At 40.0% G+C, this 26,949-nt stretch overlaps 1 long non-coding RNA gene across 1 annotated transcript; it reads left to right on the top strand.

The window, feature by feature from the left end:
- Positions 1 to 200: 200 nt before the first annotated feature.
- LOC135416266 (uncharacterized) lies at positions 201 to 23,809 on the top strand. Its single transcript, XR_010431522.1, has 4 exons — positions 201 to 288; positions 814 to 964; positions 22,344 to 22,444; positions 23,609 to 23,809. It is a non-coding gene; the product is annotated as an uncharacterized LOC135416266 (long non-coding RNA).
- The last annotated feature ends 3,140 nt before the right edge of the window (positions 23,810 to 26,949 follow it).

Raw genomic sequence — 26,949 nt, 5'->3', positions numbered from 1 at the left:
ATTGCATTTCTGTTTAACAATATTTTTTTTCTGCTTACAACTTTAGCTTTTGATTTTTTTTCCCCATAACCAAAATTAAAAATTATCATTTTGAATTTTGAATGTATATTGATGGGCTAGCACCACATAAAACTTACTTAATTCCCAACTTCAGCTGCAGTGGAACAGCAGCTTGATTTAACTTTTGTCTCCAGGGTCCATTCTAACACCAGTTACCAGAGAAAATAGCCTTACTTTCAGATGTTGAATTTAACTTCGCAAATAATGCTTCATAACTAGAAAGCAGAGGTAGGTAAGTTGTTACATAGTTCTATTCTGCCAGTCTACTCTGTGTTATGTCTTTCCATTCTTGTTTTGAGAATAAATTCATTTGCTATTGTGGAAAAATGTGTTTAAGTAAAGCTGATCTTGAGGCCATGAGGTTATCAGAATATTGTTTGAAAAAACTACAATGTAAAATTAAGCCACGGTGCTTGAATTCTTCATTTTGGACCATGCTTCTTTAGAAGCATGAGATGTCAAGAATTTGGTGGAATAATTGGGGTTTCAGAAAATAACTCTGTAGAAACTTACAGGAATATTCATCATATATTTAGGTAGGTGGTAGACTATGATTCTTTCAAGCCTCTTAGACACTTTAGAAGTTATTTTAAATAGATTTTATGATGTTTAATGATAAATAGGTTTTTTTATGAAGGGACCCCTGTGTTTGATGTTGTTAAAGTGAATATATTTTATAAAGAAGGGAAATTGTAACCATTCTCCAGCTAGAGTTCCACTCAAGAACTCTAACCAGGTTTTTACCCTTCACAGAGAGGCATGCTGAAAATAAAATAGATCAATACTGTGCAGAGCAGAAGAAAAAGAACAGCCGTACAGAGATACAGAGTTAAAATAACTTTACAGTGATGTTCAGATATCTTTGAAGATGATGTTACAGGAAAGGACAGAATGAATCATTCAGGTATGTAAATACAGACTTCTAGAATTGGTTTAGATACCAACTAGGAGATGTGACAGCAAAACCCCAAGTGTCTAGAGCAACAGCCAGGTGTAACACCCTAAAGCATCTAAAATGGCACTAGACATCCATGTCTGGCAACTGAATCCCACCCAGAAAGCCTGCCTTGATTTGATAAATAATTCCAGTGTCAGTTTAGAAAACAGATTTAAGTAGCCAGAAGATTACCTTCCAATGAGAGATCTTTTGTTTAAGGTAAAAGCAAGTTCTTGCAATTATGTCAAAATGATTATCATTGTCTGAAGAGCTGGAGGAAATTTGGAGGCTGTAAAACCAAAAGACGAATTTAACCAGTGATGCAAGACATGCCTGGGGCCTTGATAGCATCCCCTGCCATTGTGACTGAGTGCCTGAACATGCTCATGCTCTCCTTGCAACGCAGAAGTCTCTTTTTCCTTCAAGATTTCTAAATTATTACCTTATAAGATAGGGAGAAATCAAAACTCGTGCTCAGAAATTATTGCGCAACTTGATGGGCTGATGCAGTGAAAGACCAAGGCCTAAGAGAGTGGAATTAGTCTAGCTGAAGGTTTGAACAGCTGTGAAAAAGATCTGTTGCTGTTGTTTTGTTTGGATGAAACATTTTTTCTTATGCTTTTAAATTCTTGTCAACAGCATTTAGAGCACTCACTGGACATACCACAGCATGGAATTTTAAAATGGGAATAAGTAATCACTGTCTTATTTTTTACCCATAATAGGGCATGACCCTCTAGCACAACATGGGTTGTTGAGGTCAGACAGGAGCCAGATGTGAAGGTCTCCAGGCATTATCAGTGTTGCAAAGGACTGGGAAAAAATCCCAGTTGGACAAGATGCATTGAATAGCCAAGAGAAACTTTACATGATGTAGAGGAATGTCGTTCCCTCCATCTGCATGACTAGGAGAAACCATGTTTTCTTACGGGAAAGGAGAAAGGCCATTGGATCTTTGGCAATGGTGATCCAAAATTTGTGGCTTTGAAAACCTCAGTGGGGCTTAACTGATGGCACAGAAGTTCACCTAGGGCAAAGTCTGGAATTATGTTAGTTGGAGACACCTCAGCTAGACAGAAATGAGGTGATGGGAAAAGGGAAGGGTGGGAACAAGAGAAGAAGGAAGCAATTCATGTGATTGCTGAAAGGATCAATATGATGTAGACAGAAATTTTCTTCCCACCCTTACTCAGACTGTCATGTTTTCCTCACTTCTCTCTGCATTTGACTTCCAGACCTGTAGCACATCTCACAAAAGATCATCCTATTTTGCTTTTCTTTTCCTCTAAAATGGGAGGAATTAAGTGCAAATGCATGTTTTAATGTTATGTGATCATTCCAATGCCACTAGCAATTTAGGTACAGTAAGTTGGCTTTTGTAATCTTTATGCAATGCTACCGGTGTGTGGATTTCTGGTTGTAATTTATTTAGTGTAATGGAGACAAATCAGGATAAAAAAGCCCAAATAAATGACTAACAGCAAATGTAGAATTCAAGTTTAACATGTCTGTATTAATATAAATTCAGTTATTTCACTGCAGCCATTGAGTTATATGCCTAAATCTACATATTTCCTGTTTGTTAAGTAACCAATGATTCAAGCATGTTTTGATATTGATGTGCTTGTCCTCATCCTCATTAAGCCTTTACAATGACATTTATGCCAATGATATGTAAAAGAGTATTATTCCATCAAAGAAGATATGTCATCACTACTGTTTAGTATTGGAATGTGTGGGAGTTCTCTAGTCCAGAAGATTTCATGTTGACATTTTTATAGGTAGCAAATTAATCAGGCAAAAGATAGAATGGCATTTAAAAAAAAACCCCAAACATCTGCTAGTGTTGTTATTGCCAGCTACTAATTCAGGAATGACTAGTGTATGTTTTTCACAGTGGAAGATTTTATTTTCAGTTACTGGGTGCTCTGAATGAATAGCTGAACATGTACTGCTGACATTCATTCTGAGCAATAGAAATGTCCAAACAGTAGTACTTTTGTCACGAGTCAACCTTTCTTCTAATCCCCAAATCCATCCATTGCCTGAACATTTATTCCACTGATAAGCTTGCTACTGAAAAGGGCAAAGCAAGATCTTCCTGGAATAAGAGGATGCCTATTGGTCACAGGGTGACTTGCATTTTTTCAAGGGTGATGTCTGTGCTGTGAACTAATCCCAAGGCATCACAGGAAAATTAGAGGTTGCTTTTACAAAGTAAAGAGATTATTTGGTCTGCTTGCTCTTTTTTCAATACTGACACATTTGAGAATTAATAGCTTACTTTTAAACTTCCATCTTTTTTTCCATAGGCGTTCTGAAATAGGGCTCTCTTCCTAAGATCTCTACAATAACATCAGAGATTGACTTTCTTGTAAAAAGGCACACACAGCCTCAAGTTCTGTCTCTAAGCCTTTTTTCCCCATGCCTGTGAGAACCTCCTCATATCTACAGTCAGTCAATAAGTACTGGTATTTTGGGAGGGTTTCAGCTGGCTTCATCTGGGCTCTACTGTCCTGTTGTGCCTGGTGGGCTTCACTCTGATCTTACTGTGTGATAATAGCCTTAGCTCCTGCCAGGAGCAGAAGTGGGTGCAGTGAGGAGCACCCTGTGCTGTGTGCTGAGAAGGGGGTGCAGCACACACAGCACTGTCCTGTGGGCTGTATATAGGAGGTATGGTGCTAAGCAGGGAGAATCTGAGGTGGAGAGGAAACCCACAATATTGTTCAACACTAGTCATAGACAATTCATGTTGGATTAACTAGAGAGGAAGAGAATTCTTTATCATAAGATTATAAGGAGCAAAAAATAATAGACCAGCTGAAGATATGGGGAATGCTAGATGGCAGTGCCATTTTGAACACATGCTACAATTATTTCTGCCTTTTTGATTATACACATGCAAATATCAAAGGGGATATAATTTAGAAAATCACACTGGAGTGAGGTGACATTATGACCATGTTACTCTTCAGCTACTGCACAGTAACCCATGTAGTCTTCACACAAATGTTCTGGGACACCACTGCAGCAGCAGCAGATGTAGGGTCCATGGACTTGATGCCCAGCTCTGGAGTAAGTAGCTGGTGAGGCATCATCACTATGTCATTTATGGAAAAGCTTTTCTCAACAGAGATTTGAGAGATATGTACAGCGTGTTGGGCAATATCACCACATTTAGGCCTGAAGTTAATAGGTGCTGTCACAGCTCAGCAGCCCTGAATGGCAGCAGGTTGAGGAAGCTGATGATGGGCTTTGGTACTAGCTGGTTTAAAAAAGTTAACCCTATTAGAAACAGCCTTTTTTTCCTTACTTAAATATTCAGGCAATGTGTACAGGCAATGAAAATATTGGGAAATGAAGCAAATAAAGAGAGATGCTGAAAATACTAAATTTATTAGTTAATATATTAATTAATTAAACATATTAATCAGTATATTAATTAGTTAAATTTTACATTTATTAGTGAATGCTATTTATTTTTAGTATTTATTCTAGAAAATACTATATACCAGTCATTACACTGCTAAGCTGAGAGGTGGGCAGGCAGCTGAGCAGCTTGGCATGGCATGGGCCAACAGGGAGGATGGAGCTGCGCAATCCAGGGAGCCTCTGTGAGGAAAGCAGGATCCCGCACAGCACCACCCCAGAACTGTATCTGTAGGGATTGAGTTTCCCAGCCTTCATCTCCTTGAATCTGTTACTCCCATCCATCATCTCCTTAAATGCTGCTCCTCCTGTGGGACATGCCAACCCCAGCATGCCATCTGGAGCAAACTCTGTTGCCACCACGGCAAGCCTGCTCCCAGGGATGGAGGAGGAGTTTTCTTATTCCCAGTCCCTCTCAAGGAACTCTGCCATTTAAAAATATTTTAAGCAGAGGATAACCAGAAGAAAACTGATGGCAGGAAGACTTTAACATTGCATCCTAAAATTGTGCAGTGACTTGTGTGAGCCAGTGCCAGGGCCAGTGCCCCACTGGCACTGGCTGAGACTGGCAAGGGACAGCAGACCTCCACAATGGCCAGGGGCCAGTGCCAGCCGCAGTAAACATGGACTCTCCTCTTGCCCCCAAGCAGGACTGAAATACTATTTTTTCTCGGAGGATGACATGGTTTCAGTAGTCAGTGTCAAGGGCAAAATGGTAATATAGGACTATTTGGAAAAGTTATGTGAGAAGCGTTGCCTGCTTAATGGGCTTAATCTATGGAGAAAGCATCTGTCATTTATTTAAGATTCTGGCCTCTATTTAATTATGTTTTCAATTAGTTTGCTTCATGAGTACTTATAAATAGATTTTCCCTGAAAAATGTAATGACTTCAAGTGAGTAATAGATAATTCACTGACAAAAAAAATGAAATGGTGCCTTAAAAAAATTAATTGGTAATGAAATTCTTCTATTAAAGTCAGATATGAGACATGATTTATATGTAATGCCATTGATGCCAAGAGAATATTCTTTCCATCTCTCCTGAAAACCTTCAGACTTGTGACTTGGTATCCAAATGCACACTTTACTGTCATTGCAAAAAGGAATCAATAGTAGTTCCAGCTTCCTGTTTTGATTCTTCCAGATAGAAATATTTTTTTTAAAGAAGAATGTATAGAATTATAGAATAGTTTGAGTTGGAAGGGACTTTTGAAAGTCATCTAGTTCCAACCCCCCTGCAATGAGCAGAGACATCTTCAATCAGATCAGGTTACAAAGCCCCATCCAGCCTGACCTTGAACACTTTCAGGGGTGGGCCATCCACCACATCTCTGGCAACCTATTCCAATGTTTTATCACACTTGTAAAAAAAAATTAGTTTAAAGCCACTACCTCTTGTCCTATCACTGTATGCCCTTGTAAAAAGTCTCTCTCCAACTTTCCTGTAGGTACAGGAAGGCTGCTACAAGGTCTTCCTGGAGCCGTTTCCAGGCTGAACAACCTCAGCTCTCTTAGCCTGTCTTCATAGGAGAGGTGCTGCAGCTCTCTGATCATCTTTGTGTCCCTTCTCTGGACTTGCTCCAACAGATTGATGTCCTTCCTGTGCTGGGGACCCCAGAGCTAGATGCAGTACTCCAGGTGAGGTCTCACCAGTGCAGAGCAGAGGGAGAGAATCACCTCCCTCAACCTGTTGGCCATGCTGCTTTTGAGGCAGCCCAGGATACACGTAGCTTTCAGTTTGCACATGGGCAGCTCATGTCCAATTTTGCATCCACTGGCACCCCCAATATGTAATATATACTTATTTCCACTGTAAAACATTTTTCAGCTAATACAGATTAACCTGCTGATGCATTACAAAAAACTTTCTTTATGAAATTAAGATCTGAATATAATCAGCAGAAGTTACATAAGTTATATATATATATATATTTCTTCTGGCAAAATCTACAGCTAAGTTAAAAGTCTTTTTTAGGAGGAGAAACATTTTTATCGTAGAAAATTGTGAAAAAGCACTCTTTTCATTTTGTAAAAAGAAGGAAGACAAATTTGTCGCAGATAAAAATTACTTTCCATAGCTGGGTAAGTTGTTTATTCATTTCTAAGTTACGGCCCTCAGATGGTTTTAAATTCTTCAGAGACCCCACCCAGTACTTGAACTCTCTCTTAAGGTAAATTTTAAAGAGTTTTTTGTATCAAGGTTCATTTATTCTGGCAACCAGGGACATATACAAAGAGCCAAGTCAAAAAAACAAAACAGCACCCAGCGTTTACTAAAAGTTTGCTAAATTGCCTAAGTTACACAGATGTTATGTGGCTGAATTAACTGAACACCACTGTAGTTAAAACCAAAGTTTAACTAAGGAGTTTATCAACAGGATCTTTCTGTGCTACAGAAAACCTTGAAAGTACTGGAATTGGCTGAATTGCATTAGATACTTGAGGACAGAGCATATCTTAGCAGCTTTTGCTTTCAAAGCTAATTGAGCAGGGGATTCCAAAAGGCTTGTATTGGCCTTCACATTATCTACGCGTCTTATTCAAACCTATTTCAGATGCTGATTTTCTGGCATGGTCGTGCTTAGACCCATCTGCCAGAGTGCCTCTGTGCTTCTTCACATCGTGAACTGATGCAGCAGTTGCAGATGAGCAAAGCATCAAGCCCGTTTCAATGTACGTTCTGGGATGAAATGTGCAAAACATGCATATACAATCCTGCTGGGAATGACAAGCTGCAAATTTTGTCTATGTGCTTCCTGAAAAGGGCCACGGTAGGAACATGTGGCCTCTTACCATTAGCAAACACTTTTATCCTTAGTGCCTTTGCTGCACAGTTCTGATTTTGTGTTTTCACAGAAAAGGAGAAGCAGTTCTCTGAATGCACATGGTTATTTGGGAGCTCAGCCCTCTGCACAGCCACTGTGACAACTAAAAATAAATGAGTTTTCAATACAGTTTTCAATATAGTGTTTCTTTGTCACTCTGAAGGAGTACTTGGAACAGCAAAATTTAGACCTTTTTTGTCAAAATCAGAAAATGTCAAAACATGACTATCACATGTTCAGAATGACACATGCCCAAATCCATGACTTCCAATCCCAGCTACAGCCAAAACTTTCCTCTTCTTTATTCTCTCTATCTGCTCCTTGTAGAAAGAAGGCAAACAGTACTATTTTTCCTTCTTCCTCTCCGTCTACCTCATATAAATAAATGACCGTTTCACAGATGGGCCACATCTGCACCTGCTCAGTATTTCACCAACACAGAAAGAGGACTTAGAGAATTCTGTATAAACTAGCATAAAAACGAATAAACAAATAAAACTGATTATGCTGAAACGCTGCATGAAAAATGAAACAATAAGGAGATGGAAATATAATTCAAATGCCAAGGAGAAATGTCTGGTCTGCTAACTAGGAGAAATGTCTGCTGACTAGTTCAGAGATTAATTCATCAAACTCCAAATCTGTATATGAAAACTCCCTCTGAAATGGCTCCTAAGATGGGTGTTTAAGAGAAAAGGCACCTCAGATAACCCCTTTCAGGCAAAGTGCTTTCTGTCTGATTCTAAATGAAGAGGTTTGCATCAAGGCTTGGTGATATGCACCCAGGCTGACAGCTAAAAATCTGTGTGAAAAACCATATGACAGAAAGGACATCACTGGATGGATGGATCATGGAAAGATTTTAATGTATTTTTGCCTAAGCAAAACCCATGTTTGGGTCGTATACTTCTTTATTGTACCCTTTGTCCGTTGAACTTGTCATGGGGAGGATCTGTGATTTGCTTCGAGTGACTTCCAAGAGGAAAGGATTGCCACCCCACCTGTGGGCTGTCCTATAGGCTGTGCAGCTCCAGTATCAGATGTCCTTGGGATCAGTAGGCGACACAGTAATATGGCTCAGAAATTAGTGAGAATAAGCAGAATCCAACTCCTAAGGCATCTACAATCCTACTTTTGTTAATTAAAAGAATATAAAAGGGATGGAAAATGTGATCAGGCTCTGAATACATTTTCCAGAACTCTTCTATGAGGGCCAAAGGGAATTATTTTGATAAGAGGAAAAATATAAAGGATGTTTTTCTGAGATGTTTATTGCATTGAAATATACACAGAATAAAAATAGCTCTGAAGAAAAAAAGAGGGGCATTTTTTAACTTGTTTTCAGCATATTTCATCCTCTGACTAAATTCACCAGACTTCCCAAAACACCCTTTCAGACCCATATAATCAGCAGTGGGGCGGCTTCAGATATACTGCCTGAAAGACAGTGAAGTTCAGCATTTTCATTAGGAGGAGTTTGTCTACATGAGAAAAGAAGAGCAACATGGTATTTCATTTTGCTTACCTCTGAGAGAGATTGTCTGAGCCAGGTACTGTAGTTCAGGCCCTGATATCTATTCATGTCCATGCCTGTTCCAGTTATTGGAGTCCCAATGGCACAGCATACGAATCACTGTCATGTCAGTGAAAAAGGAGATGAAGTCAACACAGATTAGAGGATTTGATCACATTTGTGCTTGTGGTGTGTCAATACTGCTCATTTTTTGCAGAAGTCATGCAATGTTGTTCATGCTTGCCCATAGCTGTCGCATTGGCTTTAAAACACCTGAAGGCATGGTGATTGGCTAAGGTTCATTAACTGAAGATACAGCTAATGACCACAGAGGAAGCTGTAACTATCTCAGGTTATAGCCTCGGATGTGTCTCATTGTATTCTGACCTCTTTAGCTCAAATGAGCCATTTTTGATGCTTAGGCTGGTGCCTAAGTGGGAAGATGAATACACAGAGTGAGAGGTTAATAAGCCCAGCATGGAGCATGGGGCCAGTGCTCTTCTCCTCCTGATCCCATTCCCACTTCTGTCACCCAGCCACAGCCAACTTAATGAGTACAACCTTTCCATAGTATGTGGAACTTGTGGTTGAAGTGACCACAGTCTCTATGGCTGCACAATTAGAAAACTTGCACATGACAAAGCGGAAAAGTGCCCAGGCTTCTCGTAGGTTCTGCCAATTAAACAGACTGTCTGTCTAAGGCAGACTTTGAAATACATTCTAAGTTTTCATCCTAAGGAGAACAATACTTCTTTGTAGCATGTTCTGGCTCTGGGGCAAAATACATTTATGTTTACTGAACACTAAGAAGCATTCAGCTAGCTTAAATGATATGAAAGAGAATGATGTACTTATGCCCCAAGGTTTTACTTCTTCTAATGTAAGACTTGTGTTAAAAACACCCTCCACACTTAGAAATCTGACATTGTCTGCAGTCTTGCCCAGGGATTCACACCTGCGGGTCTGTAATGAGCTGGGGAAGAGGAGAAGATATGCTTCAAGTTGTGCCTTTCTTTCCTTATGATCAGCAGTTGCACAGAGAGGAAGGAAGGCAGTTATTTTATTTTTTTCACAATTTTATCTGTTTTCTTTCGCAGTTTTCCAAGGCCCATAAAAATAATGATGAGGAGATCAGCAGCCCAGTTACAAAATACTTATTTTTTTCCCAGTGAGGGAGCTTCTGGTCCTTTGTATTTTACAAAATAAAAAAGGAAGAATATTAAAAAGGCACAGTTAAAAATGAAAATATGTGAAATAAAATAGGGTTTGTCATTTAACTCTTGGGGTTTATTATACTTAAAGTGATCTCGGACATATATCTTTTTCTTCTCCCTTAGCTCTCACTAGTATCCACATAATGGATAAAAAAAATAAATGATTACTGCAACTTTTAAAGCGCCTCAAATTTTCATTGACTTTTGGAAAAATGAATAGACTAATAACCATCAAACACCAAGATTACCCCCATACATCTACTATATTTCTGTGAAGAAGCTGTGCAGCAGGTGGTAACTTCAGCTACTCTTTATTATGCTTACTTTATTTACATACAAATTAATGGTTTCTTTTCCTTTTTATTATTTTTTTCATCACCAGCTCCCCCCAGACTTGGCAAGGGGAGAAATACAAATGACCTTGCACTACAGATATTTGTAACAGTAAATGAAGCCAGCTGTGAACTCCACCTCCTAATTTCAGATGGGACATGGAAAAGTTAATTAGATCTCTGCCTTCATCCATATAACAATGCTTGTCTATCTGTGAAGGATGATGCATGCCCAGATCTTTTAGTGGAACAGCTGAAAGCAAGGACAGAAATTATTTTAAGTGCGAATATTAAGAAAAGACAACAGTGTAACAACTATTTTCTCTTTAGAGTTAATGAGCCTGTCACTTCTGAAAGTGAAAATATTAACTTGTTCTAGTGATTTCTGCCCTTCTATTTTTGGATTGATGATGGGCCACATATTTATTTAGAGATTTCTCTACAAGGAAATAAGATCTAGTGTTGAGCTGTTATCAAAACCTGAACTAACAAGACATACAATGTGTCTAAGCATCCTATACGATAACTTGCAGGTTGCTAGCTTTGAAATGCTCCAGAAAGAGAAAAAAAGCCACAGTGGAAGAATTCTGCCTACCATGAACAGCAATGTCCAGAAAGTTTCATTCCCTCTGCTTAATCCAGATCCTCTCCGGTACGGATTTGTCTGATGACTAAAGGTGGTTACCAGCATCTTGTCCCAAGGATTGTTCCCAAATTGAAGCTATTTAGTGTCTGCCTGTGTCATCAGATATGACTGTGGTTGTGCACCCTCTGCATTTGCATTGTGGCTGTATCTTTTGTCTCTCTGCACCTCTTTCCCTCTCTGCCATCTATTCTGGTTGAAATTTTTAAGGACAGCAGTTCTCATTTGAATATGCATAGATGAAATCCACAAGAAGGGCTTTTTTTATAGCAGCAACAGAGTACAGATACAGAAACATGCTCCAGCATCAGATTACTGTTGTTTCATTTCTCATGTTCCTATTGAGCCCTCTAACAACAGACTGGAACAACAATTTGTTTTAACAATTCCCTTGTCACAGTTTTAATTTTTTCACCTCTATTATTTGGGTATTAAAAATTGTCTCATAACTGTAGTTGATCATGACTTTTTAAGTTCTCTCTCATCTTGCTATTTTATCTGTCAATTATAGATATATATTGAAATTACAGGTTTCCATGTCAACAAAGTTTCTCTCTTTCTATCCAGAGAGTGAGCTCTTCTTGAAAGCTGGACAGCTGGCTTTGGGTTTTTTACCTTGGCCTGAGTTTGTGGTGAAAGTAGAGGGCTTTTATTTCATTTTAACTGTTTGTGTGGAGGTTGATTGCATTGTAATGAATGTAGGCATATTACCTCATATTAAATATAAGCAGAAGACATAGGACACCAGCCTTGGCTGTTCTTGGCTTCAAGCATGTATTTTAAATTTGTATGGAGTATAGAGAATTAAATTTGTATGGAGTATAGAGAAAAGAAGAGCAATCTTGCACCCAGGAGTGTGTGTGTGAGCTGTAACTGTACTCAGGTTCTTTATAAGGAGTGAGATGCATATAGAGGGAAGGTTCAACAAATCTGTCCTCCCTGGTTTATGTAATTCTAAAATTTTTGAACCATCTGTCCCATAAGAAATGTACTCCATTTCAGAAAAAACCTTTAAAAATACCAAAAGAGTGATGGAATAAAAAGAAAAATACACTTGGAAACAGAAAATACACTCAGCAACATTTCTTAGACCTTTTTCCTGAGGGCAGCAGCTCTTGAAAGGAACCTGTTTACAGTCAGTGTCATCAGGGATTTACAATCAGAAAAATATTTGTTTTATTCATAAGCAAATTAAAGTAGAATTATTAAAGTAGAATGTGGCTGGCAAGTTGGAGGCCAAGACTGAGGCAGGTCAGAGCTGTTGGGGGCCAAGGCAGTTCGATGGTGCAGCAGATCATGCTGGGCGTCCTCTTTGGCACTAGAGGGTCCTTTTGGGCACCAGAGGTCATCTCCAACTCCCACTGACCATGAAGTAGGAGGAGCATCTGGGTACCACAGCCTGGAGGGAAGGCCAGTGGTCTAGGAGGGAAAGTATGTATGGGTCGCCATCTGGCAAGGTGAAAGGCAACACTCAAGAAAAGAAAAATAAGCTTTTAATCATTCTGCAGTCATTTGGTTTGATTAATTTGATTATATTTGCAAAATGACACCTCTGTGTCTCACACACCCTACACACATGTAGTTTTTGATATAGGTGTTACCAGGCATCCAAGTGAAGGCCAGTGAAAGTGTGGGTCTTTCAAAATTATACCTTCTTCTCTGGACTATGCTGGAGGACAAATGTTTTCATTCCTGCCTAAAGGAATAGAGAGAGTTAATAGATTAGCACTCAAAAATGTAGGATGAAGCCTATGAATAAACTCTATGCTGATGCATTTTTATGAACAACTAATGTAGTTGCAAGCAAAATACAACACAAATTAAAAGTGCAGGACTTACAAGGATATTCATAAATGTAAATAGCTGTAGAAAAAATGAAATCTTTCAGAAACACAACCAAGGAAATGAAAAGATACAAGTAATTCAAACAAGCATCAAAAGCCTGAATTTCTGAGTAGTTGTTGCTAATGAAGAAACAACTGACTTCACAGTGCAGCCATGCTAATGAACTGTGCTTTATAGATGATAATGAAGTATTTTTTATGAATGCCTAATAAAGACAAAACTGTTGAGACAATGAATAATAATGAAAATTGAAAATCTCTTAGAAATTAAAGGAATTGTGAACAAATATGTTTATGCTGTACTGAGAGCAATAATTACTTATATTCTTTTTGCATTTTCAAAAGTAAGAAATATAAAGTCCCAATTCTCTACAGTATTTAAGCATGAACTTGAAGTGGAGCAGCAGATTAAATTTGGGTGGCAGCAGGCAGAAGAATGGCTTAGTATCTATGGAGAGAAACATATATCCATAGATAATGAAATGCATGATCTGATACAAATAAGCATGATGTTATGGTTGCTGTGCTGGGCCATATGGGAAGCCAGTGGGCAAATACACTGTGCTGTGTGGCTGGCAATGGGCAGGGTCTGCCCCAAAAGTTAGGTAATCACAACTGCATAGATGCTGTGGACAAGGGCAAGAAATGGTTTGCAAATTCCCAAAATACAACATGGTGTTTGCAGTCATGAGGTCTACAGGATTAAAATACCATGCTCTGAACACAGAAAAGATCATACAGACTCCTACTTGCAGACTGTAGATTTTATAATCAAAAGCTGTGGATTTAGGAAATATTAAAACTACATACGTGATATTTTACAATTTGTTAAGATTAAACTATTTTTCAGTCATTTAAAGATATTTTGTCAGCACCTGTAAGCATGAGAGCAGTTACCTAGTATTTCTTTCCCAGACTGACATCCAGTTGTATAATTAACCTCCTTGTATTTTCAAGGCTTCCTACTTTTGAAGTTCTAGTAAAAATACTGTTCCTTACATCAACTTTGGTTCCAAGCACTCCTCAAAAAATAAAATAAAGCTAATCAAATCAAAAATTTCACAAAAAATAAGCAAATCCAGAGGCTTGCAGAGCTACCAGAGCTACCACCAGGTGTCAGTCTGCCAGCGCTGGTTTCAGAACAGCTGTCACATCTGGAAGTAACGCCCTGGGGGGGGGGGGGGGGGAGGGGGGAGGTGTTTGGGAGAGTGGAGAGTTTATTTGCAATTTTTTCTGAACACCTACTTTTCTCTAAACACAGATGTAACATAAATACTGAGGCACTTGAATATTCTACCATAAACCCAGAAAGCCCTTACATGGGAATAACCCTATATGAATTATTATGGCTACCAAAGGTAGAAATAAAAAATTGTTTAGCAGTTAAATGTAAAAAAAAATTGTCATGTTAGTGTGGGATTTAAAATATTTTTACAGGGAAGCCACCAAGCTTTTTTTTGCCTGACGCTGAATCATAATCCTTGTTTCTGCAAAAAGCTCTGTAAGTTTCTGGATGTTTTTCCATGTTATCTTGAAATATGATTTTGAAAGTTTATTTGCCCCCAACTTTTTACTCATCTATTGATATGTTCTCTTATTTAAAAAAAATTTAAAAAAGAATCTTCTACCTCTTCTTCCTACAAACACTGTTTCTGCAGAACAAGAGGAGTGCTCAGTCCCTGGGCCCATTGATGTTTTATCCAGCACAGCATTTATCCCATTTTGAGGAATGTAGGACTCAGCCTGTGAGCAGAGCTGTTCCAACAGGAGGATTCTTGGGCTTCAAAAGGAGATGTAGGTCCTTCTTCTAGTCTAGAGGGACAAATTTATTCCACCCAAGAGATGTCATGCTTACCTTTCACAAGAATGATTAGGCACTAAAACAGCACTACTTTCCAGAACATCTTTGCATTGACTCACACTGCTGCAAGGATTCCTGTTGCCTATATGTACTACCAGCTTCTTTGAGCATTTTGCCTCATTCCTGGTCTCTGGGATCTTGCCACAGTCACTCTTGGGTAACACTCAACATATTCTGTCCATCTGTTAACAAGTTTGCCTTAAAGCCCACTCATATGGGTGCACACCACATGAGGATACAGCCCATGCTCACAGGGCTGGTTTAAATCTGGCTGAGATTTGAACAGCACTGACAGCAAGGACTCTGGCATAGGTTGAGTAAGTTTCCTGGGGAGGGTCATCCCATGCTTTGCCAAACAAGGGCTTTAAGTGTGTGATGAACTGCAGGAGCACATTTAGAACCCACCAGGCGCAGGCCTGTATGTCTTATTAATGATCAGAAGGTTTAAACTATACTACCTTATTAATCAGCTGCTTATTTTCTTTGCTGTCCTGGAGCCTCAGACTTTGATGTCTCCAGTAGACAGCTTTTAAATGTTTATTTCAGCATCTGGTGTTATTTAAGTGATCAACATGGAAATGTTGTCATCTAGGAAATAACATAATTTTTTTTCTCCTATTTAGGTATAGCTTCTTTATGCAGACAATGAGAGTATCGAATGTCAACAGCTACTCTTACTCTAAAATCAATAAATATGCTTTGTCACATCACTAAAATATTTCTAGATGTTGCTCTCTGCAGTTTGTGCTTTAAATTTGTCCAAAAAAAAATGAAAATCCTTCTGAGCTTCTTCTCAAGCTTCCAATTGTGTGACAGGCACCCATCACAATCTCTTTGTTGGGTTGATTTTTGGTTGGGTTTTTTGTTTGTTTGTTTTGTTTTTCTTTGTGTTTTTGGCTGGTTGGTTGGTTGGTTGGTAAGGATTTTTAGTCTAATAAAACATCCTCTTAGATACTCACTTTTCAGTCTGAGGGCAGTCTGAAAATGAATAGATGAGACTAACAGAGTCCTAATGGCCTGTAAAAATGAACCTTTTATTGTGATATTTTGAAGTTCTAAATGTGTTCTCTTTCTTCTGTTTCTGAGTGCAGAATATGTGCACAGTGCTTTAACACGCCAAGTGAATTTGTGTCTTGCTAACAACTTTATCTCAGTATGTATAGTGCAGACTGTGTTCATATAAGTAGGTAAGCAAATAAATAGAAATATATTTAATGCACATATTAAAACTGAAGAGTTCTTATTGCAGTTTGGGTGACTAGTAAACCAAGACTATAATTGCTAGTTACATATCTGTGTTCAGGCTTAGGATGAGTAGGCAGGACTTGGCACAAAGTCACTATATGCCCATAAAAGGAATACATGTGACATTTTAGATATTGACAGCTTAAAAAAAGTAGAGCAGGGTAGCCAAGAATTATAGTATGACTTCAGTTATTTAATTTATTGACTGACTTGTCTAATGCCAAACTAAAGTGGTGAAGCACTTAGCTGAAGCAAGACAGATGGTCAGTGAATCAACATTTCTGTGGAGAGTGATGCTTTTATCCATTTTTTCAGTTCCCCTAGTGTTATTATCACTGTATTGATCCAAACATTGGATTTTGTATCAATTTACATCACCTGATATCATATGATCAGGATAAGAGCAAATATAATCTTTCTCCAAGAAAGATGCAATTTTAATAAGCCTTCTGAAGAAAACAGCTGTGGCAATTTTCATGGAAAAATAGAGGTCAAACCATTGTTTACATACATATTTAGATCCCTTAAAAGCATTATTCTGCATACACATTTCTGCTACATTACCTTTAAAAACGTTTTGTTCCTTGCTGCTTATGAAGGTATCAGTGATCCATAATGCAGAACCTCCTGTTTTGAGCACCACTGTACTGAATAGTATTAAACAGGCTGCTGCTAGCCCTGTTTCACAATTTTTCAAAAAGAAAGTATTTTAGGGTTTGGAGATTTTTTTTCATCATCACAACGAGATGTTCATATTTTTGTGAATCAGCAACTTCTAAGATACAAAATGTTACAGCTGCGTTTTTGTGACCAAGTTTACTGCTTAGGTGAGTGTTAGTCTCTGCCCTTTCCTGCTTTGGTGCTCATGAGTAGAAAAGAACAAAAAGGGGGTTTTAATCTTCCTCCACATTGTGTATCTGGGCTCTGTGGCAGTACAGACCACCTGTGTAAAACAGGAGTTATGGATGCAGGTGGCCGATGGTGGCAGTACACCTGCATCAGTTGCTCCTCTTGACCATGCCTAAAACAAGCATTGCTCTCAGCAAGACAGAGACATGGCTGTGATCTGTGAGATGGTCTGTGAGAGGTAGCCAAGTTACAGCAAACTTTGATATTTATTCAGTGTGTTTAACTGCAATATTTACCTTATTATCTCTCTCCACCACAGGCATGATGGTTCCCAGTGTGGCTGGTCTGTGAGGCAGCTTGAGCAGGGAACTTCAGAGACTTTGGTTTTCTCCTACTTCCATTCTCTTTTCATATTTGCTTTTTTGCAAATTATTTTTGATCAGAAAGGTGAAAAGGAGATGCCAGAGTACATCATGGTAATTGCTGTGAACTGCAATTCATCCCCAGAGCTTTCACCGGGATGTAAGGAGAGCAGGGCATACACATGCACTACTTCAGTTTTATGTCCACACCTTTGTGTGCTCAACTGCTTCCATTTGGTATAGTCTCATTTCATAAAACAAAATAAAAAACTCAACAATTTTAAGAATAAGTAACTCTCCTTTACTCTGGCTTTTTAGTAGAATATTGAAGATAATTTAGAATACAGGTCCTTTGCTTTCAAGACATCCAACCACTTGAACTATTTAAAATATCAAAAGTTGCAGTAAAGGTAAGATATTCTTAAAGCATACTGGAAGTAGAGTTTTATGTGCAGTTCTTGCAACAGGCTGTTGCAGATGCTAAGAGTTTATGTGTGTGTTAAGGGTTGATTTGACAAATTAATGGAAGAAAAATTCTCTGGGGTTTCCTAAAATGCACACAGATCACGGGACTTGTGAAGCTCATGAGCTGCAAATGACTGGAGAAGACCTCTAGGTTCCGTTCTTGTGGTTTTGCCTAGATATCCAGTTCTGGCTTTAGATTGATTCAGTATATTTGCTCTTGTGTTCTGACACAAAAAACTTTCTGAAGAGCCACACCAAAACAGAGGAAGAACTTTTGACTGGAGCATGAAGCACAGTTCCTACACCATCCTGAGGGAGTGAGTGGTAGGAGACAGTTTTATAGACTCAGAATTTGTTTGTGCTGCAAAGGATTTTAAAGATCATCTAGTTCCAATCCCCCTGCCATGCAGGGAGAAATTCCATGAGACCAGATTGATCAAAGCCCCATCCAGACCGGCCTTGAATACTTCCAGAGATGGGGCATCTACAACTTCTCTGAGCAACCTGTTCCAGTCCCTCATCACCCTCACAGCAAAGAATTTCTTCCTTATACCTAAGCTAAACCAACTCTCTTCAAGTTTAAAACCATTACTTCTTGTCCTATCACTACACTCCCCAATGAAGAGTTCCTCCCAATCTTTCCCATAGGCTCCCTTTAAGTACTGAAAAGCTGCTTTAAGGTTTACCTGCAGCCTTTTCTTCTCCAGTCTGAATGACCCCAACTCTCTCAGCCTGTCTTCATAGGAGAGGTGTTCCAGCCCTCTGATCATCTTTGTGACCCTCCTCTGGACTTGCTCCAGCAGGTCCACATCCTTCTTGTGCTGAGGACCCCATAACTGGACACAGCACTCCAGGTGGGGTTTCGAGAGCAGCGTAGAGAGAGAGAATCACCTGCCTCGACCTACTGGCCACGTGTTTTTGATGCATCCAAGTTTACCTGTGGCTTTCTGGCTGCAGCACAGATTTATAGGTCATGTGGAGCTTCCCGTCAATCAACACTCCAAAGTCTTTCTCCTCAGAGATGCTCCCAATCAATGAATCCCTCAGTTTGTATTGATATTGGGGACTATTCCCACAGGTGATGCCCTTGCACCACCAAGGTGCAGGGCCTTGCACTCAGCCTTGTCAAACTTTATGAGCTTCACCCAAGCCCACCTCTCAAGCCTGTCAAGATCCCTCTGGATGGCATCCTCTCCCTCTAGAGTATCAACCATACCTCTCAGGTTGGCGTCATCCACAAGCTGGCTGAGTGTCTACTAAATCCCTGACAAAGAGGTTAAATAATACTGGTCCCAGTACCAACTCCTGAGGGGCACCACTCATCACTGGTTTCCACCCAGATCATGAGCCATTGACTGCCACCATATGAGTGTGACTTCCCACCAGTTCCTTATCTACCACCTGGTCCACCTGTCAAATCTAATTATCTACATTTTAGAGACAAGGATACTGTGCAGGTCAGCATCAAATGCTTTGCAGAAGTCCAGGTTTCCAGGCACTATGTGGTTTGGCTCAGAATTAAAAAGTTGCTGTCACCTGTGTTGCTGGTGGTGGTTTTCAACACACACACTAAAAAGAAAAAAAATCCCAGGAAATTGTTGCTCAAATCCAAACCTATCAGTGGTCTGCTAAAGAAGAGCAATTTTACACATTCCCAAATTAAGACATTTTCAGGTAAAACAAACATTTGTCTCTGTCCTACGCTTCAGAAAATATGGACTGACAGATTTTGGTTGTGTCACTTAACAGGCTATTGAAAGCAAATCTCCTAAGTATAAGAGTGATGAGATAGTGCTAGACCTGTTGTTTATACAACAGACCATGTCTCTGAATTGAAACTTGAGAAAAACAATTAGGAGTTATTTAAAAGTGACTGTTCCTCTAGAAAGAGTTTCCTGAGAAATGATCCCAACTGCAAACACAATCAAAATAAAGGCAACAAAGATTCCGTCCTCCTTATTGCTTTACTTTTACTTTTTAGCCTTGCAAATATAATGTTGAAAAATTACTGAATACAGCAATTACTATGCTGAATCAATAATGCTTCTCTCAATTGAAAAAGAAAATATCTCTCCTTTGTTTTGGGATGTAAGCATTAGAATCACTAGGGGACTGAGAAAGGTCCTGCTAACCAGTGCTGCACTGGAGAAGCAGGATTAGTCATTAACTCAGTGAGATTTCTCAGTGGCCATGCCCTGTCAGGGCTGAGCAGCCCTACTGCTGTTATTAAAACATGAAATTCCAGTGGTATACGGCAAGATGAAGTGACACACTGGGATCATCATCATCCACTACCCCAGTGCAGGTAAGGTTCCCATTAACCTCCCACCCTCTCCCACTGTCCCATAGCCCCTCTTTGTGGATGATGGCAGTAGCTGCTGGCAGAGGGATGCAGAGGCACAACACCTATTTGGAGCCCCTGAAACCCTCAGAAGTTACCTGAAGCAGGTATCCCTTTCACCCTGCCCTTGCTGCAACTCTTAGTGTGCAGCTAGCAAAATTACATTTCAGGAGACGATATCCCAGGTTGCTGTGGATAGCGTTGTCTCCTGGCAGTGAATACGTACTGCAACCTAAATTTCATGTTAAGGTTGCTAGCAGAGGAATTCTGGATATGAGTTGATCCAAGACAGGATTTTGAGTGAAAATATCCAGAGTAAAACTCTGCACCTCTAGCATCTGCTGAACGGGGGCTGGAACAGCTCAGCACTGTTCAATCCTTAGAGATCACCTAGGATGGAATAAATTCTGGACCAGGCACTCCCAGCTCCAGATCTCTGGTTGCAAGTGTCTGTGAGCTAGAGACTGCTGCCATTCCCCAAGCATCAATGTTTAGTGCTATTTGAGATGCCCTGAACTACTGAAGACTTCAGCATGGGGCAGGCAGGAGGACAGTGCAGGACCTGTAGCTGATGAGATCCCAAGCTTCATTAGGCACCCATACATGACATGCTGTCCACTGACTGGACCGAGAGTTTAGATGCCTGGCTGACATGTACATCCTATATTTAAACACATATGTGTCTAGAAGCTGAAGCTCACCTCTAGAGTGACAAACAGAGAAACAGGATATAGTAATAAAGCATTTTGAGATTAAAGTACTTTTACTATCAAGTATGTCTTTTTAATAGATCATGAGGACATAAATCCTTGCACCAACAAGGTCAGATTTTGTAATGGTGATGTTTAATCACCAGTTCATTGTCCCTGTGGGAAGGGGTTTGAGTACTGGGAGAGCAGGACAGAAACCAGCAGGCTGTGACAGGAAGTGCAGGAGCAAAAGCATAATTGTGTTTAAAAGTCTAAACAGTGGTTGATTCCTCTTGCAACAGCTTCTTCCTGAGGCAGCCTTTACCTACCTGGACCTGAGATAAGTCTTTCACTCATAGGACAGAATCTGGACTCTTTTGTGTACAAGGAAAGAGCAGAGAATAACATGAGGGTGGCCCTTCAGCTAGTGATCAGTGCTGCCAACTGTAAAAAAATGACAGGCTAGGGACAGATCAGCACTACTTCAAGGGCACAATGCCGCTCCTTTGAAAGCAAGGATAAAAAGCTCTTTAACTCAGGTCTGGCACCTGCTGATTTGTAGGTAAAGCCACTTAACTATTGCACTTATGCTGTAGCGTATTTTAGCTACTTTTTCATTATATTTTCTTTCCTTTTTAGTTCTCCCAAATAATAGGGAGAACTATTTTCTTTCCTCTCTAAAAGAAGAATTTATTTTCTGCCTTCACTAATATCCATTATTAGCATTTATTTTTCCTGGTAATTTTTCTTTACTTGTAATTTTTCATAGTAGATAGAAAATTTTCAAGATTCAGAAAGCATTTAGTTATCATGTTCCTCCTCCGGCCAATAGATGGGACTCTTACCTCTGATATCCCTTCTCTCTTCAATCTTATCGCATAGGTAATAGTGCAAAAGCCATTCTTGAAATCTGAAACGTGAGGGATGCATGTTACCCCACATCTCTGAAAAACATATAAACAAGGGACCTCTGGAGCTGTTAACATCTCAAATAAGCCAGATATGCAGTAGGTTGGAGACAGTAGAATTTGGGTTTAGAACAGGTTTATCTTTCAGACAGTGTTTCACGAACAAATTAAAAATACTTGTAATCTGGGTCTTTTCCTCCCAGGAAGGATGCATATTATAAGAGTCAGTTAATATAATAAATAAAAATAAATTACCAAACAGGTCCAGTTGATTACAGGAATTAATCATGACTTTGTTCCTGTTGCCTTTTACTCTCAGATACAAGATTGACACGCACATTGCTAAAGCATATTAGGAGCTGACCTGCATTGGAATAGAAATAGTGAATTTTGTTGGGAAGTACTTGTTTTGGATGGGACACAATTCCAAGGTAAAGTGGTTCGTGGAAATATCTGTTTCCTTATATTTCTGGTGAAACGTTGGTGGGACATCAATGGATTTCAGCCTAATTGAAAATGCACCAGCTCCTGGGGTAGACCTGAGAACTCCTGTTTTCCAGCTTTCCTGGCTGAGAAGTTGTTGGAAATACTGGGTTATTGTCAGCAGTTCTTGCAGTCAGTGCCCTGAACTCAATGGTAGGAAGGCTGGGACCTCTCTGCTGGCTGTTGTGGCTTGGGGGTAGCCCTTTTGCAGACAGGGAGCTGAATAACTGAAGACCTACTACAGTTAATGCGGTGTTCAGAAGCTGGCCCTCCAGGTTTAATTTCCATTGCTTTTCCTTTTCCCAGTGAAATGCTTTGATTACTTTAATTTGTCTTTCCAGGTTTCAGAATAGAAAGGAGAAGAGGAAATCCTACAGCAGAACTGCAGCGTCCCACGGTGCAATACATTTTATTTTCTAGCCCTCGAGATGGCTGCAAAATAGTGAGCAGTTTTGTCTTCAGAGGTGCATTGCTTTCTATTTCTCTTGTTGCAGGGTTATACCTGAACATTTCCTTTTACAATGTTCCCATGTTTTTGGTTGTGCCTTGTGCCTAATGCCTGAGCGCCTTAGGGGATGCTCAGCAATGGTCTGGAAAACACCACACATTAGGATACAAATGTGAGTGTGTGCAGTGTGTATGTACAACAAATACAGAATACTGCCTCAAAGGCATTTGTCCACATTGATCATCTGAAAGAGGATGATGCCATCAGGCCCCAGCTGATGGTGTTGAAGTGGGAGATGACCATCAGTCAGATTAAGCAGCAACCATGCATGACTTCTGATATGAAGGGGTCACACAGAAAAGAGATATATGAAAGGCACATGAAATATTGTGACATGGCTCGGTTTGACACAATTAGAAGCTGCCCAACCAGCATCACCACCTCTGCCCAGGCCAGACAAAGCACCATTCCTGAGAGCATTGAGGGTGCTGGGGAGTGCCCGTTGGCAAGGGAGAGGACAGTGGCACTCTGGGGGACCCATACCTGTAGCATGCAGGACTGAAAACACAGGGTGCTGACATTTACATATGTATTAACATTTCATTAAGCGCCTAGCATTGATATATTACTGGCATCATCCTAATTTTACGGAAGACTGTCAGGAGGCTTTGCCTGTATGTGTGCCCAGCTGGACCTTGTGCCCTGAATGCCCACAGGCATTTGGAGAACAGTAGCTGCACTCCTGGAGGGTGTCTCAGCTCTAAATTCATCCAGATGAAATAAGTTTCACACACATAGAACTCAGCACTCTAAAACCATTCCAAAAGCATGGAAAACAGGGGTAAATGGGAGTGTTGCTAAATCACCCAGCAGAGCAGCTAGTGCAGCTAGCAGCCCTCAGCTGAGCTGGGGTATGTTCCCATCACATGGATGTCTCAGCCAGCAGGTAGGAGGCAAGAATGAACCACAGCAGAGGGGCACTGAAAACCTGAGTGCTGAGCTGCCTGCAACCAGCACTGCTTTGCAGGTGGCATCTGCCTCTCCCACCCATGTTTCACTAGCAAAATGAACAATGGTGTCATCATGGCCTCATGCCTTTCTGTAATAAAAATCCAAAATAAACTAGATTAGTATTCTAATTCTTTTTTAAGTTAAAAGCAGTCCTATTTTTAATTCCAGATAATTCAAATCCCAGATGACAAGGAGAAGAATGTGAAACAACATGTTGGCTACAAAACACAGCAATGTCTTACTGAGTCATCATCACCTGTGACTGACTACTGTAGCCCCCCCTGAGATACCTTCTTTATGGTTTTTTTAATAACTAGTATTTCACCTTATCCCATCTTTGTGCAATAAATGAGCTAATGAAATTCCATACTACAGGCAAACCTGGCAGCTGGTAAAATGAAATATTAATATTTTTTGGTTTTACAGTCTCAAGAGGCTTTCCTTGCTTTGAAGCAAGCAAACTCCATCAGCTGCAAGCTAACTCTCAGGTGAGCTGGGTGTACATTAGTCAAAGGGCTTTTGGCAAATGTTCAAGCACCCCTCTCATGGCACACGAAAAGGGGTGGAGGCTTTGATCATCCATTGATTAAAAAAGGAAAATAGGAAAGGAAGAAGGGAATTTCTTGATCATGCTGAAGTTCTGCAGACAAAATGTGTCATTCTCTTTAACGAGGGCTTTCACTTGTCCCCAGGCCGTCAGCAGGCTGGCCAGACTGCTTAGTCAGATCAAATGTCATGTCAAATGATCAAAAGTTCTGTTTGTTTGCGCTCTCTGCTCTTGGCTTCACTTTGCAATGCTCTCTAACTGTTGTTTGCACAAAGGCTTTGCTCAGGACTTGCTTTAGTGAGCAAATGTGAAAGTGTATGTTCTTTACAGGGCAGCTCAATGTCCAGCATATAAGTATAGCAGAGCATGTTTAGGCAGCATACGTGTCTCAGTTGTTCCCTGGGAGGAGCACGCTTTGGCCCACAGAAACAGCTCCTATTGCCACATTTTGTCTGAAATTACTTCCTTTGTTTTCTGAACCAAGGCAGCAGGGTTACAGAATACTGGGTTTTCCTGATTCTTTAAGCTGTTAAATATTTGTCTCGTGTCCTAAATGATGTATTTGTCTCCCTCCTCCCATTTGCCCACCCTGCACCCCCCAAAACATGATGAAATTGATGACCTGTGCATTTAGAGAGATGAGAGGAAATATCTCCTCATGTTGGACATGATGAACCTCTAACTTCACCAGTGGAATAGAAAATTACTTCAACCCTACAGATGTACTTTGAAATGGGCAGAACAATTTAAATGCCTAGTAGCTTTATGCACAAATTTAATTTATTAAGAGTAATCTGTCATTCTACTTTTAAATGCTGCATGGCTGTACTGGAAGACAAGAAGCAATATAGTTTTCCTCCAAAAACTGTCCAACTGTTTTTCTATTATACTTTCTCCAAAGTATAATTGTCAGTGTTGATGGCCTGAAGCTGAGTTTATTGAAAGAATAACCTGAAATGTAAAGGCAAACAATTCTGCTTTTCATTGCAACTTGGAGGCTGTGGCTGTTTGGGTGAGGGGTTAATTCTATATTGTATCTGTGATGGGGGCTGGAGTCTGGCAGCCCAGGATTCAGCCAGGCTGCAGTGCTTGTCATCCTCTTGTCTCTATGCTCTTTACTTTTCTCCAAGGGCTCCACACGTCATCCTCAGTGCACAGAATGTGAGGGCATTTTACAGTGTTTTCTATTCCTGGGGAAATGTGAGTGCTGGGTCAAATGATACTTTCAGCTTCCTGAAATCACTCCTCTTGTGTGACCTGAAGTTGGCAAAGGGATACAGCCTTTGTGGTTGTAAATACATTGCTACCTTGTAACTTCATGTTTTTCATGAAGTCAATATTTCATGAAAACAAGAATGGTTGGTTGGTTTGTTGGTTGGTTGGTTGGGTTTTTATGAATCATTTGTTTGATTCTTCCTCTCTTCCTATGTACATAATTTTCTCCAAGAATTATAAAACAAGCATCAAATAGAATAGTTTGGGTTGAAAGAGACCTTTGAAGGTCATCTAGTCCAACCTCCCTGCAGTGAGATATTTACATGTATTAATGAGATACCCTCTCAGTCTTTTCTCTTCTCTAGACTAAAAAGGCCCAGCTCCCACAGTTTCTCCTTATAAGAGAGATGCCCCTAATCATCTTTGTGGCCTTTGCTGGACTCTCTCCAGTAGCTCCTTGTCTTTCTTGTAATGAGGAACCCAGAACTGGACACAGCACTCCAGATGTGGCCTCACTACTCCCTAGTGAGTGAGGATCACCTCCCTCAACCTGCCGACTACACTCTTCCCAATGACCCTCAGGATACCATTGGCCCTCTTGGCCACAAGGACACACTGCTGGCTCATAGTCAGCTTGTCATCCACCCAGGCTCCTGGGTCAATCTCAGCACAACTGCTCTCAAGTAGCTCAGCCTCCAACTTGTACTGGTCCTTGGGGTTATTGCTCCCTAGATGCAGGATCCTACACTTGCCTTTGTTGAACCTCATTAGGTTCCTCTCTGCCCAACTTTCCAGTCTATCAGGGTCCCACTGAATGGCAGCGCAACCCTCAGGTGTATCACCACTACCCCCAGTTTCGTATAATCAGCAGACTTGCTGAGGTACATTCTATCTGCTTGACTCTCTTGTATATTCACAAGTTAAAAATAAAAACACCAACTCAGAAAAAATCTCTCTCTAAAATCATGACATTGACAGTGGAGCCAGAGGCAGGTGAAATACCTTAAATGAGTTCTAACTTAGTTAATGTCAAATTTTCTCTCTAATTCCATGGTAGACAACTAAATAAATTATGCATATGTAGATGCAGACATGAACTTGCTTTCATGCATGGGTCATTAAATAATTGAGGTCTGCCATAAGAAAGAAAAAAGTAATTATATGTTCTTTCAGGCTGTTCTCAAATAAGCACATTATCAAGTTAGCAGGAAGGGAATCCAAGTTTGAAGGCTCTGAACTGGCTACTCATAATTATGAGGCAGATTTGGGAATTATAATAGATAATTTTATGTTTAGTTTCAGTGGTCAGGAAGAGTTAATTGTCACTATGCCACTACTTAAATGGATATTTAAGCCTTCACACACTTTGAAGGCTGTGTACAATCATGATATTTTGATTTCAAAAAAGACTAGGTAAAACAAAAAAAAAAAGTCTAGAGAACTGATGAAAGGAAGATGTAAAATACAAGGAGCCATTAAATAGACTAATATATTTCAAGAAGAGAAAAAGGAGTTGAAGTGGTGGAACAGTGGAACAGGTTGCCCACAGAGGTGGTGGATGCCCCATCCCTGGAAACATTCAAGGTCAAGTGGGACGGGGCTCTGAGTAACCTGATTTAGTTAAAGATGTCCCTGCTCACTGCAGGGAGGTTGGACTAGATGACCTTTAAAGGTCTCTTTCAACCCAAACTATTCTATTTGATGCTTGTTTTATAATTCTTGGAGA

Source organism: Pseudopipra pipra, chromosome 1, assembly GCF_036250125.1.
Source record: "Pseudopipra pipra isolate bDixPip1 chromosome 1, bDixPip1.hap1, whole genome shotgun sequence".
NCBI lineage: Eukaryota > Metazoa > Chordata > Aves > Passeriformes > Pipridae > Pseudopipra > Pseudopipra pipra.
The sequence above is the reverse complement of the archived record's forward strand: the minus strand, read 5'-3'. Positions and strand labels throughout refer to the sequence as shown.